General features: G+C 34.8%; 1 protein-coding gene and 1 long non-coding RNA gene across 2 annotated transcripts in view; one reads left to right on the top strand and one right to left on the bottom strand.

Moving 5' to 3' along the window:
* LOC106075666 (corticotropin-releasing factor receptor 1-like) overlaps nt 1–3,259 on the bottom strand; it is a 52,180-nt gene extending 48,921 nt beyond the window's left edge. The window contains exon 1 of the mRNA XM_056012528.1: nt 2,974–3,259. The gene's annotated coding sequence lies outside the window, so the exon portion shown is untranslated. The remainder of the gene's footprint in view (nt 1–2,973) is intronic.
* A 1,357-nt stretch (nt 3,260–4,616) lies between these two features.
* Nucleotides 4,617–12,732, top strand: LOC129923104 (uncharacterized). The gene is made up of 2 exons (XR_008775027.1): nt 4,617–6,892; nt 12,220–12,732. It is a non-coding gene; the product is annotated as an uncharacterized LOC129923104 (long non-coding RNA).
* The last annotated feature ends 761 nt before the right edge of the window (nt 12,733–13,493 follow it).

The raw sequence follows: 13,493 nt of genomic DNA, 5'->3' as shown, positions 1-13,493 counted from the left end.
AGATACGAGTTATCTCCCCTGTAGTGAATTATCTCACCTTTACTCATTTTACTCTAACGAGAGTTGCGCCCCTTGAATGGACAAACTCTCCATTCAAGTGCGCTCCATTGTTCTCGATCGACGGTCATATGTAAACAAACCGTCTGGGTCACTGACCACCGCCCATTTCACCCCCCCCCCTTCTTTCTCTATCCACCTGTGTTGTGTATTTGAGATTATTATTTCCCCTGCTATGTACATTTTTATATTATTACTTTCCCTTTTATGTACATTTCTATATTGCTACTATCTGTCATCTGTTCTCCAAATCCCATTTGTCATCTCCCCTTGTGCTCTAAAGCAATTTTACCAATCTGACGAATGCACCTCAGTCGAGGGCATCGATAAGATGCATGAGAGACATGTCCTAACTTGTCTTTATTTATCCGCAGCCTCCCTCAGGTGTCTGCCTATTTATCGGATTACTTACCTGCCTATTTGCCTACTGGCCTATCTATGTGCTTAGTGCTATTCAGCACTGCACTTTCCTATTGAGTATCACCTACCGCCTACGGAGATCTACTCAATTCTACTACTTGGCGCTATCGGCATTGCCCGCCTATTCGACAGCCCACCTGTCAAGCTATTAGGCGCGACGTCCCTATAGAGTCAGATCTGTGCGAGACGTCATAGCTACGCCAACCCTCTGCAACTCACCGGACATATCCTGTTACCTACACTGCCCACGGCAGATCAGCTCTGCCCGCAGTAACCTTGTGCTCACGGTATCCGGCCACCCGCCATACTGTGCCCACTACAGATACTAGAACTTGGGACTGAGACTCCACAAGAGCTATATCGCCGGCGTCCCTCTATCCGCTAGAGCGCCACCTCCAGCTGCAGAACCTCAAGCCAGGACCCAGCCAGCTGCGACATCAACAGGACAACCAGCTAAGTCAGAGGACAAAGTGACATACTCTCTTATTATGTGCAAGAGTGATGATTAAACATAGAATATACTAGAGATAGATGCAAACCCTCCCCCTTGTTATTATTATATGTATATTTATGTAAATAAATTTCCTTTATTTTAACTTTTGTATCTATCTTTCATTGCTTTGTCTCGTTGCGTGTCTGCTCCCGATTCATATGCTGATAAGTGGGGGTGTGATAGCATTAAAAATAATCATCCCCTAGACATAAAACGTGCCAAACACACGTCACATTTCCCCACCTGTCACAATATTATTGATAATGTGTTTTTGCAACGTTTAAGCATGGAAATTGAATGTAATATAAGTTAGAAGAGCAAACAAACATTTGTTGGCGTTGATTAGTTTTGCACAAAAAAATCCGGAACAATCAATTTTAGATACTTAAAACTATTGAGATGTTACGGGAGGAACATTAAAGGGTAAATCAGATTTTCAATAGCTTTTAGAGTTCTAGTTTTTTTTTTATCTAATCGTGACCGACCAACAGACAAAACGCACAAAAATAATCTTCTTTTATTCGGATGGGGGCACTAAACAAAAAATAAATAAAATCTGATTTTTTTTTAAAGTTTAAGGAATTGGTTTAGCACCTGATCATGTTGCGACGTTACGCTACTGCACGAAAATCGCTGCATAAAAAGTCCATTTTAAAAAAATGTACGTGATATTTACATACAAAGTGCATTATTAGCCTTTATAAACAAACAGAAATGTTTTCTTTTAATTTTAGCAGCTAGTTGACCAGAAAAAAACATCTTTAACTATTATTTATATTTGTTGTAAACATTTCCTGTACATTTTTTAAATATATTTGACTTAGTGATACTGAAAATACACATACATTGTCTATGTTTGTTAGCATATTGTAACATTGCCTCCCTTACATTTACGTAATTGTTTTAGAATTGGTGTATTTTTATGAAAAAAGCGCTTGCATAATTAATTTTATAAATTAAACGGTTTGCTTTTAGAAAACCAAAAGTAGCCGTTGCACCTAAACTTTTCAAGCCGCATTTAATGATGAAATAATATTTTTCATATCTCTTCTAGTTTTCGAGATCTGAGTGTGACAGACGGACAGATGGACAGACGGATATTTTGCACAAACCTAATAGCGGCTTTTTCCCCTTACGGGGGCCGCTAAAAATACGTATCGTTAATATTCACAATCTTCATGAGTACATAACATCGACTCTTATCTAATATCTGTTTTCATTTAACATCGTCTCTTATTTAACATAGTTATTTAACATTACCATTTATTTGTTTAACATATACTTTTATTTGACATTACCTCCTATTTAAAACGTATTTTATTCCGCATCGTCTCTTATTTAACATTTGTCTCGTACTTAGCGTTGGCTTATCCCTGACATTATCTGCAACGTAACTTACTCTGTTACAAAAAGTTACGTTTGCAAAAGATGAAAAAAACAATCCAACGGGTTAGGGTGCCACACAGAAACAACATAGATCTAGATGTTTTATTGGCACAATTAAGCCAGTAGACATTATACCGATGTATTTCATTCAGACCAATCCTCAAAATAAATTGTCACACAGACTAACCACATAAAAAATAAAGATCAAACACTCTTCTATTAGTATATCTTTGAACAATGTTAGTAAATGAATCAACCGCCTTTTAATCAAAATGATGGCATGTTAACAATCAATTTTCAAGCATAAATCAGTCCCTCCGCAAATCGTATTCCTAAATATCGATGACTTAAGTCATAAACTATGATTCACTAATACAAAAACACAACCATTTACAAGAGTATGAAAAACACAGGAAACATTTATAGAGGTCTGATTCTTCCTCAATGCTATTGCAGCAGAAAAAAAGGTTGCCTGAATCAGACAGGAAAACTAATGACTGAAGATTTTCTAATTAAAATGCAAGACTAGATTGACACATTGTATACGCGTAGGATGTAGGCCTAATTATTTTCTGTTTAGAAGGAATATTTTATAAGATAAGATAAGATAGTCTTACCTAAAGCAAGAATCAATCCAAAGGCCAAGAGACAATCACGTCCAAGATTTCCTGTAGAAGAAACACTATCAACACCGACGTTTCTTGTATTCGTTCTGAGCCTGTAACAGGAGATGAAAATAAACTGGCGGCTCACTTAGAGCTATGTGCATGGACCAAGTGCAATACAGTTAACTAGACACGAGATGTCCTGGCGCGGTTTACACAAGGGTCAGCACCGAGCGTTTTATTGGGGGGCAGTGTAGGGCCAATATTACCGCCCAGTCTCTGGACAACTTGTGTTGGAGTTTCTCAATGTCCCTTGCAACTCACTCACTTCTTCTTAAACTTAGCGATGGGAGAGGGGAAGGAGGCTGACCTGGATGACACAGATGGGTAGAGAGGGAAGACATCGTACCGATACACGCACACACTTTTCTGAATGGACACGTCCGACTTAGGCTAAATGGACGGGATCAGGTGTTTCATTTTTTTTTTACCAAAAATAGATAACGTTGTGAATAGATGTCTTTTTTGTGTCACAAATCACTTTCTCTAATAACACTTTTTTTTAAAGACTAACTTCAACAAATATTTCTATCAAAATAAGTAATTAGATCTAAGTTTAAACAAATACATCTATATAATATCTAAGCTGGAAAAACCGCTTTGCATCTTTCTTAAAGCTGATCGAATTGTGCTAGTCGTTACTGCAGTGTTGGTACTCGCCATTCGTTCTAGATCTATATCGAGCCCTAACGTTGAGAATTAAATCTATCTATGCACATGCGCTTAAGGGCGCCCCAGCGCACTGTTGAACACTGTATGTGGACGGAAGGTTGAGATGAGCTAGAAGAGACAGTTGATTTTCGCCTGAGTAAAGGAAGACATAGAACGTCTTGATCTAAAGCAGTGATTCCCAAAGTGGTCTATATAGACCCCCAGGGGTCTACGAAGACTTTCAAGGGGTCTACGAAACTGAAAAAACAAATTGGGGGTCCATGGGATGTCCATGGGGGTCTATAATAATAGATTTCATATAAGCAGATCGTGACTTTAATTTTTACATCCCATTAATGTAATTCTTCACACTATATATAATTTGTAACTCATACCATTAATGTAATTCTTCACACTATATATAATTTGTAACTTTATCATTTAAATATTTATCCTGCTATTCAAACGAAAAATTGTTGTGTTTAATTTCAATACTTATTAAAATAACTTAATTTTGTCTCCATGTAAATAATGTTTAACAAAAAGAAATGTAGACTGTCTAGCGTTGATTATGTAAAATTGTTCATTCTTTCCTTGTTAACCAAGCGGTTACCGATTGCCTTTTTTTTGACGATATGAAACTAATTACGCTTGAGGATCATCTGCGACAATATCACCCAGATAAAATGATATAGATTTGAAAAACTTTTGAACATTCAAAGATAAAGTTCAGAAGAGACCCACTAAATCTCTATTCAACATCATGTAGAGAAGATGGAGGTTTATGAGTCTTACAATATCTGTTCACTTATAGCAAAATAAGGGTGTGGTGGTAGTGGTTAAGCGCTTGGCTTCCGTAATTGGGGTCCTGGGTTCGAATCTCTGTGAATTTTGAATTTCAGGATTTTCAGTCCCCTGAGTCCACCCATCTCTAATGGGTACTGTTAGACACCTTATTTATATAGGTTAGTTATTTTAGTTATTTAGCGACGCACCATAGTAGACGCATATTGAACGGGACTAGTGACGTTTGGGATATGTTGGGTTAGAGACCGGAAAATCAGTTAGCGTTAGAACATTCCAGGGTAACGACGTGTTTAGTGACAGAGACTTCTACTGTGGCCTTTTATCATAATAAATATATATTAACTTGTTCATCATCGTTGACTACATCTCTTCACCTGTTACAATCGATGTGCCAGTTCTTGTTTGTGTTGTTGGTCAACTACACGTAATACACCCGAACAATTACACCCAAACGATTGCAGAGTAATTGGTTGACTTCAAGACAGCCTGAACTAGCAACATCACAGTGGCGACCCCGAACCTCGAAGCCGGACCCCTGTTGAAGCCGAACATCGAACCGGACCTCGAAGCAGAACGTTTACTCAGGTGAGGGTCGTGCACTCGAAGTTATAAGATTTCATCGGAGTACGGCTGAACACAGCAGCATCGCAGAGTGACTTTGTTCTGGATCTACATACAGTCGTCGCCTGTTTGATCGCACGTTCAACGAGCCGTTAACTCAGGGTGACCTTCGTCAGGACCGTAATCATCGCAACGTCTGGTCTGCTTAACCAGTATATTATCAAAGCCTGATCTTCATATGCTGAATCGACCTACAACCAGAGAAACCGTTCATTCATAACGAGTGAGGGATCGTTAGTGAACCTGTTGGACATATTTTTTCTTCGTCATAGGAGCCACATTGAGTATCAAGTTTTACCTCGTCAGTTTCGAGAAGGACAGTTTGCCCGCTGTCAGAAGTATTGTGAGTACTACAAGTTTGGTAGCTAACTAAATCGAAATCGCTCTGTCGTCTTACCCTTGGAGAGATTCTTGTGGAGCAGTTTGCTCATTGAACCGGTTGCTTGCCACGTTTATAACGGTCACTGTGTTTAACCTTTGGAAGGTTAGTGAAGTAATCTTTATCAGTACTGAACATTGATCTATCTAGTATTCGTCGGTCTAGACCATACCTAGACTTGTTAGCAGTGAAGTTGTGGAAACAGCTACATCCACTTAATTTCGTTGAAAACCGTTAGTCGTATAACGGAACGTCGTCGGAGGTGACCTTGGTCTCACCTAGTCTACATTGGACAGTTTGGTCTAGTGAAGCAGAGTACAACAGCAAACTTCGTCGTACTACCAGAGTAGCAGCAGAAGCAGTGAACTATTTTAGAGAACCGTTATTCGTCAGCCCAGATCAAGTCATCGTCGAGAAAGTCGTTATTCGTCAGCCCAGATCAAGTCATCGTCAAGAAAGCCGTTATTCGTCAGCCCAGATCAAGTCATCGTCAAGAAATTCGTTATTCGTCAGTCGTCCAGATCAAGTTGCCGTCAAGAGACTGTTATTTGTCAGTAGTCATCTACACAAGTCAAGTCATCGCCAGAAGAACCGTTAACCTATTCGTCAGTAACTGTGTACACAAAGTCGTCGGAACTACACATACGGTCATCAACAGTCGTCGAAGAAACTGGAACATTTTGCTGTGGCATATCAGGACATCTGTGGCATTACGTGGGATACTGGTAGCACCGGAGAGCAGAGTCAGAACTGGAAGAGAGGCAGTGGAATTTGTTGTGATCTAACATATTCGGGAGTCCGAACAAAGGGATCTTTCTTATCAAAAGCTAAGTGCCATTTTTCTTATTAGTATATGTTTAGATTGCCCTTAGAAATAGATTTTGTCTAAATTTGGTACGTTAGCCTGAGTAAAATCAGGTGGTGCGCCTTAAAACCCGTCGGGGTAGAAGACGTAATTTAGATGAAAAGCTATATTATACGTTTAGGGTTGTAATTTGTTTTGTTTGTGTAAACGTCATATCCGTTGTTGCCTGGTTACTTCGTGACGTTATCATTGTGTGCCATATTGTCACATCCCAACCCATAGCGATAGTCTCATTTTAATTATTTCATTTGTTTATATTATTTTAAATTATTTATTTTTATTAATTTAATTAGATCTGTATTTTTTTTTCACTTAATGATAGAAAGTGCGGGTAGGATTCTTTTACTGTGAATCAGACTAAAATAATTTTAGTTTGAGCGGTTAAAATCAAATATGATTTTGCCATGAGAATAATGCCGAAACTGGCTATGTAGTCAAACACTATCGTCTGGCTAAATTTAGATCTGCAAATTGTTGTACATCTCTTTGGTACAATTTAATCATCTAGACTCTAATTTGAAATATTATTAATTGAAAAATGAATGAAGGTAGTACATTCTAGATATATGTATCTTGTTGAAGATATATTTGACATTGTATACACATATTTGTTTCGTATGGTTAAATAGAACCATAATCTAATCTAGATCTAGACTCTAGACAGTCTTTGAATTTACTCTAAACACTTCACTGTGACTTCAGTCATACCAGATTTTAAAATTGATCATAGTTATTCATACTAGATCTAAAAGTCATAGTGCTCTTGATAACTATAGATCTAAATAGTATTATTATACATACTATAATATACTAGATTTAAATTTGTGTGTAATACTGGACCTAATATACAGATTTGAATATAACCATAATAACTCAGACTAGATTTACACATTTACTAAATCTATAGATAGAGACATAACACTTAAAACTGGTATAAAAGTGTGTAAAAACTTTTAAAGTATAGCCATAACCAATATAGGCTAAGTAAAAATATATATAAAATATAAAACACAATGGCTACATCATCATATGTGGACCTTAAGGAGGTTAAGGAAACAGCTATGCAGGATGGAAAGGCCATGGAGTTAAAAGGAAAAGACTTAGCCGCTTATGTACAGCAAGTTGTGAGGGAAGAAATGGAACGTCAAGATAAAATAAGAAGGGAAAAAGAAGAGATAGAAAGACAAGAAGAACATCAAAGACAAGAGATAGAGAGGCAAGAAAGGATCAGAAAGGAAGAATATGAAAAGCAAAAAGAAGACCAAGAAAGGCAGAGAGAGCATGAAGCTAAAATGGAGAAGATGAGATTGGACGCAGCACAAGCCAGAGCCCAAACTGAACAAAGAAATAACACAAATAACTCAAATAATTATACCACTCAAAGAGACAACCCTAATTCACAGACATGGCTAAAGAGAAAAATACAAAGTTTTGATGAACAGAAGGATGACATTGGTGATTTCCTGAAAAGATATGAGGCAAAAATGTCTACATTTAATATGCCTGAAGAGGAATGGTCTGAAATACTGATAGACTTTGTTCATGGTCAAGCTCTAACAATATGCCAAAATCATGACCATCATATTGATGATAGCTATCAGGTTTTAAAAAGAGAGTTATTAAATGCATATGGTCATAATGCTACAACTTTTAGAAAGAAATACTTTGACAATATACCATCATTAGGAATAGAACCCCAAACTACCATTAATATGGAAAAGGATTTTTTCAATAAGTGGGTAAAATTAGAAAAAGTGAATAACTCTTATGAAGGATTAAAAAATTTTATTCTAGTGGACAACTTTGTAAATAAATGTGATCCTCAGTTACAATCTTTTATTAGAGAAAGAAACCCAAAAACTATAGATGAAATAACAGAAATAATGAGAGTATACAAAAATGCCTATCCAAATAAACCATTTTCTGATAGGGATAAGAGCAAAGTAGATTTAATAGGATACACCAAAGAAAATGTTGATAGAAGTAGAAATAGAAACAGATCAAATAGTGGAAATAGAAAATATAGTGAAATAACCTGTTTTAAATGTCAAGGAAAAGGTCATATAGCAGCTAACTGTAGAAGAGGGAATAGTAGGTCTGGAAGTAGAAATAGATACAATGAACAAAATAACAGTAGATATAGGAGTAGAGATAGGAATGACAGGGAAAATTACAGAAATAGGAGTTACAGTAGGGAATACAAAAATAAAGGTACAGATAGGGTATATTTCATGGAAGGAAATAGGAACAATTTTGCAGTGTACCCAGGGTTTGTAGATAGAATTCCAGTGGAATTAATCAGAGATTCAGGTTGTAACACTTTGGCAGTAAAAACTAAATTTGTCAAACCTCATTGGTATAAAGGGTTTACTAAGAAAGTAGAATTAGCAGATGGCACTGTAAGGGAATTTAAAGCTATAAGGGTATACATTGAAACTCCATTTTTCACTGGTTATTGTGATGGCATTGCAATACCAGAAATGAGATATGATATGTTAGTAGGAAACATAAAAGGAGTTAAAGAATGTTCAAGAAAAGAATTAGAAGACTGGCAAAACAAATACAAAAACATAAGACAAAATCATGAAAACATAGAAACACAAAATATAACAAGTATGGTAATAACAAGATCAATGAATAAACAAGATGAGAAACAGGAAAATACAATAAATGTAATAAGTAATGATAAAGAAGAAGAAACCAGTAATGTAATACAAATAGAAAATACAGATGTTAAGGAAAGAGAGATAGAAAATGAAACACAAAATAGTCTTGAAACACAAATATCTCAAAGTGAAAAAGAAACAACACCCACATTTGCATTAGAACAAATGAATGACAATATTATTGGGAAAATTTATTCAAGAATATTAGATAAAAACAATAATAATCCAATGGAGAAATTTTGTATAGAGAATAAAATATTATTTAGACAAACAAGTAAGGATAACAAGAAAATAAAACAACTTGTCTTACCACAGAAATATTGGAAAGATGTTTTAATCATGACACATGATAATAATTTAGCAGCACATAGGGGAGTAAAGAAATGTTATAGGAATTTGTCAAAACAAGTATTTTGGCCCAAAATGAAAGCAACAATCAACAAATACATAAACTCATGTGACATATGTCAAAAGAGATCTAACAAAAGCCTAGTGAATAAGGCACCTATTCAAGAAATGGATGAACCTACAGCACCATTTCAGAAAGTATCTATTGATTTAATAGGTCCTTTAATTCAAACTGAAAATAATAACAAATACATTTTAACAGTAATAGACATGTTTAGTAGATATCCAGAGGCAATCCCATTATCAAATACAAGTGCAGAAAATATCATTAATGCCATAACTCAAAAAGTAATTACAAGACATGGTATACCTAAAATTATATTGAGTGATCAGGGATCTCAGTTTAAGTCAGAACAATTTAAGAAATGGACTAAACAATACAATATACAACACATATACTCTTCGGTTTACCACCCGGAGAGTAACGGTTTATGTGAACGATATGGTGGATCATTAAAAAGATCACTAACAAAAATAATTCAGAATAATCAGAACAAGTGGGATCATTACATTAACTATGTACTATTTGCTCATAGAAACAACATCCATGAAGCAACACAATTTTCACCATATGAAATAATACATGGAAGAAAACCCAGAGATGAATTAGATGTTTTTAAAGAAAATCTAATAGGCAATGAGAATAAATTAAATAATGACAGTGAAACAACAATCACAACAGAATTGAAAGAAATATGGACTCAAGCATATAACAACAATAAGAAGTACAAACAAAGTGCTCATGAGAATATAAATAAGAAAAGACAATTGAAAACACTAGAAGTAGGAAACAATGTATTAATATTGATAAATGACCTGAAAAATAAAATTGGTAAACAATGGAAAGGTCCATTTAAGGTGATAAAACAAATTAGTGATGTGAATTATCAAATTGAAATAAATGGGAAAATTAAAACATATCACATAAATAATTTGAAACTGTATCATGATAGAGAAGATGAGTTGATACAAAACATTCAGGAGGAAATAGAAAATAAATTTTCAGAAAGAGAAGAATGCTTGATGATAATAACAAATGAAAATCATAATGAAAATGATATTAAGGAAATACCTGTAATAGAAACAAAAGAGAATCAAACTTGGCAAAAGATTAATCTTAATAATTTAACTAAGGAAAAGTCAAAAGATATAACTAAAATAATACAGGAATACAAAGAAATTTTTTCCAGCATACCAGGAAAAACTAATATTATTAAACATGACATTAAAGTAACAGACACAAAACCTATCAAGCTTAAGCCATATAGAATACCGCTACATTTACAAGACAAAGTAAAGAAAGAAATAGACAATTTACTAGAATCAGGTATAATTGAGCCATCAACATCTCCTTATGCTTCACCAATTGTGATAGCCAAAAAGAAGAATGGAGATATAAGGTTATGTATTGATTATAGGAAACTTAACAACATCACAGAATTTGACCCATATCCAATGCCAAATATAGAGGATATTTTACATAAATTAAATGGAGCAAAATTTTTTACTAAATTAGATTTAACTAAAGGTTATTGGCAAATACCTTTAACAGAAAATGCAAAACCTTACACAGCATTTGTAACACCATATGGTATTTTTCAATGGAATTATATGAGTTTTGGATTAGTAAATGCACCTGCCACATTTAATAGAATGATGAACATGATAATTGGAAACAAAGAAAATGTTATTTGCTATTTAGATGACATATGTATTTTTAATAATAGTTGGGAGGAACATTTGATAGATGTAAAAGAAGTATTCAAAATAATAAAAGAAAGTGGACTTACAATTCAAGCAGAAAAAGTAGAAATAGGATTGGAGGAAATAATTTTCTTAGGACATAAAGTAAATAACAACATGATTAGCCCTATTGAAGATAACATAAAGAAAGTACTTAATATTGAAATACCTACAACAAAAAGACAAATTAAAAGCATATTAGGAATAGTAAAGTATTACAGAAAGTTTATAAAGAACTTAGCAGAAATAGTGAATCCACTAAATGACTTACTTAAAAAAGGAAAACCTCAAAAAGTAGTTTGTAATGAGGAATGTGTGAAAGCTATTGACAGAATTAAAGATGTTTTTAGTCATGAACTAATATTAAGACTACCTGATAAAGACAAAATATTTTATGTCACAACTGATGCATCTGGTAATGCTATTGGTGGTTGTTTAATGCAGAACTATGATAACTTACATCCTATATTATATGTAAGTAGAAAATTGTCAGAGGCAGAGAAAAAATATAGTGTCATTGAAAGAGAAGCCTTAGCTGTAATATGGGTAATTACTAAGCTAGAGAGTTATTTAATAGGAAGGAAATTCATATTATTAACTGATCATAAACCTATTCAATATATACAGCAAAAGAGCATGAAAAACAGTCGTGTTTATAGATGGTTCTTAGCACTACAGGAATATAAATTTGAAGTGAAAGCTATTAGTGGAGCTGTGAATATTGTAGCTGATTTATTGTCTAGAATGACATTGAAGTGAAACAGTTTTGTAAATAAACTATGATTATATTGATTATGTAATATATATTAATATATTGACACCATTTATATGTTATGAAAAGGGAGATAAGTAAAGTTGATGTTAAGCATTTAAAAGTAAGTATGGATATTTTTTTTTGTGTGAATCATTTCATATATCATTGACGAAAGTTAGTTCTATGGAAAAGGGTGAGTATAAAAGAAAAATGGACAAAAGCGTATAAAAGGGTGGTAAGAAAAAATGTATTGAATGTGTAAATAAAGTTTGTAATTGTTTTTTGAAATATTGTATTTTATCAGATTACTGCCAGTGAAGAACATTTGAGATGTGTAGGACATGCCCATAGGATGCCACATTTTCCTCTATGATGAACTGTGTACTAAGGAGGATGATTCTGGAATGTTATGAACTGTTATGAACATTGACATTGAATATGAAGAACTGTCAAGTCAAGATGAAAATGTCAAGATGAAGAAGTCAAGATGAAGATGTCAAGATTTTATGTTTGTTGTCTTCCCCTTAAATTGAAAATGCCCTTGTAAGACTTGACAGTAGTGGAAAAATATTGACATATTTTTTTTTCAAGGGGGGGAGGAATCTGTTAGACACCTTATTTATATAGGTTAGTTATTTTAGTTATTTAGCGACGCACCATAGTAGACGCATATTGAACGGGACTAGTGACGTTTGGGATATGTTGGGTTAGAGACCGGAAAATCAGTTAGCGTTAGAACATTCCAGGGTAACGACGTGTTTAGTGACAGAGACTTCTACTGTGGCCTTTTATCATAATAAATATATATTAACTTGTTCATCATCGTTGACTACATCTCTTCACCTGTTACAATCGATGTGCCAGTTCTTGTTTGTGTTGTTGGTCAACTACACGTAATACACCCGAACAATTACACCCAAACGATTGCAGAGTAATTGGTTGACTTCAAGACAGCCTGAACTAGCAACATCACAGTACCTGAATTATGTTAGTAAAAGTAAAGGCGGTTGGTCGTTGTTCTGCCCGCATGACACCCTGCTCGTTAACAGTTGGCCAAAGAAACAGATGACCATAACATCATCACAATGTCTGAAAGGGGAAATTTACTTATTTATGGCAAAATGCGGAAAACACCATAGGTAAAACATTGATTTTTACCAGCCGTTATAGTTTTAAAACCTGTTTTACACAAACCCACATCTGATATTATTAAAAGAATTTCTTTAAGCAACAATACAGTTCAAGGTTGCTTCGGTGGCATGAGTTATAAAATTAAAAGCTTCATATGTAATTCTTTGCAAATGACATATATATGTTTGGGCTCAGCAGCGTCACAGGTTCTGACAGGATGTAGTGGTGTGTGCTACAAACTGCATTACGGTCGCCGGCTCCTTATTTTTCCTCAGGTTAACCCACAAAACCTTTCCCATGTTTGAGTTGCAAGACAGGAGAGTTTTGAATTCAGTTTTACTTCTGCTAGGTGGGTAGCCAGCCAAGACAAATGAGCCCTTCCTGCTCGAAGCTTACTGGTTGAGGCGACAGTCACTCGCCTTCGCTTTCTCCCGATAGTGATAACAT

The sequence above is a fragment of the Biomphalaria glabrata genome, chromosome 1 (genome assembly GCF_947242115.1).
Source record: "Biomphalaria glabrata chromosome 1, xgBioGlab47.1, whole genome shotgun sequence".
NCBI classification, from domain to species: Eukaryota; Metazoa; Mollusca; class Gastropoda; family Planorbidae; genus Biomphalaria; species Biomphalaria glabrata.
This window is presented reverse-complemented; position numbering and strand designations above follow the sequence as displayed.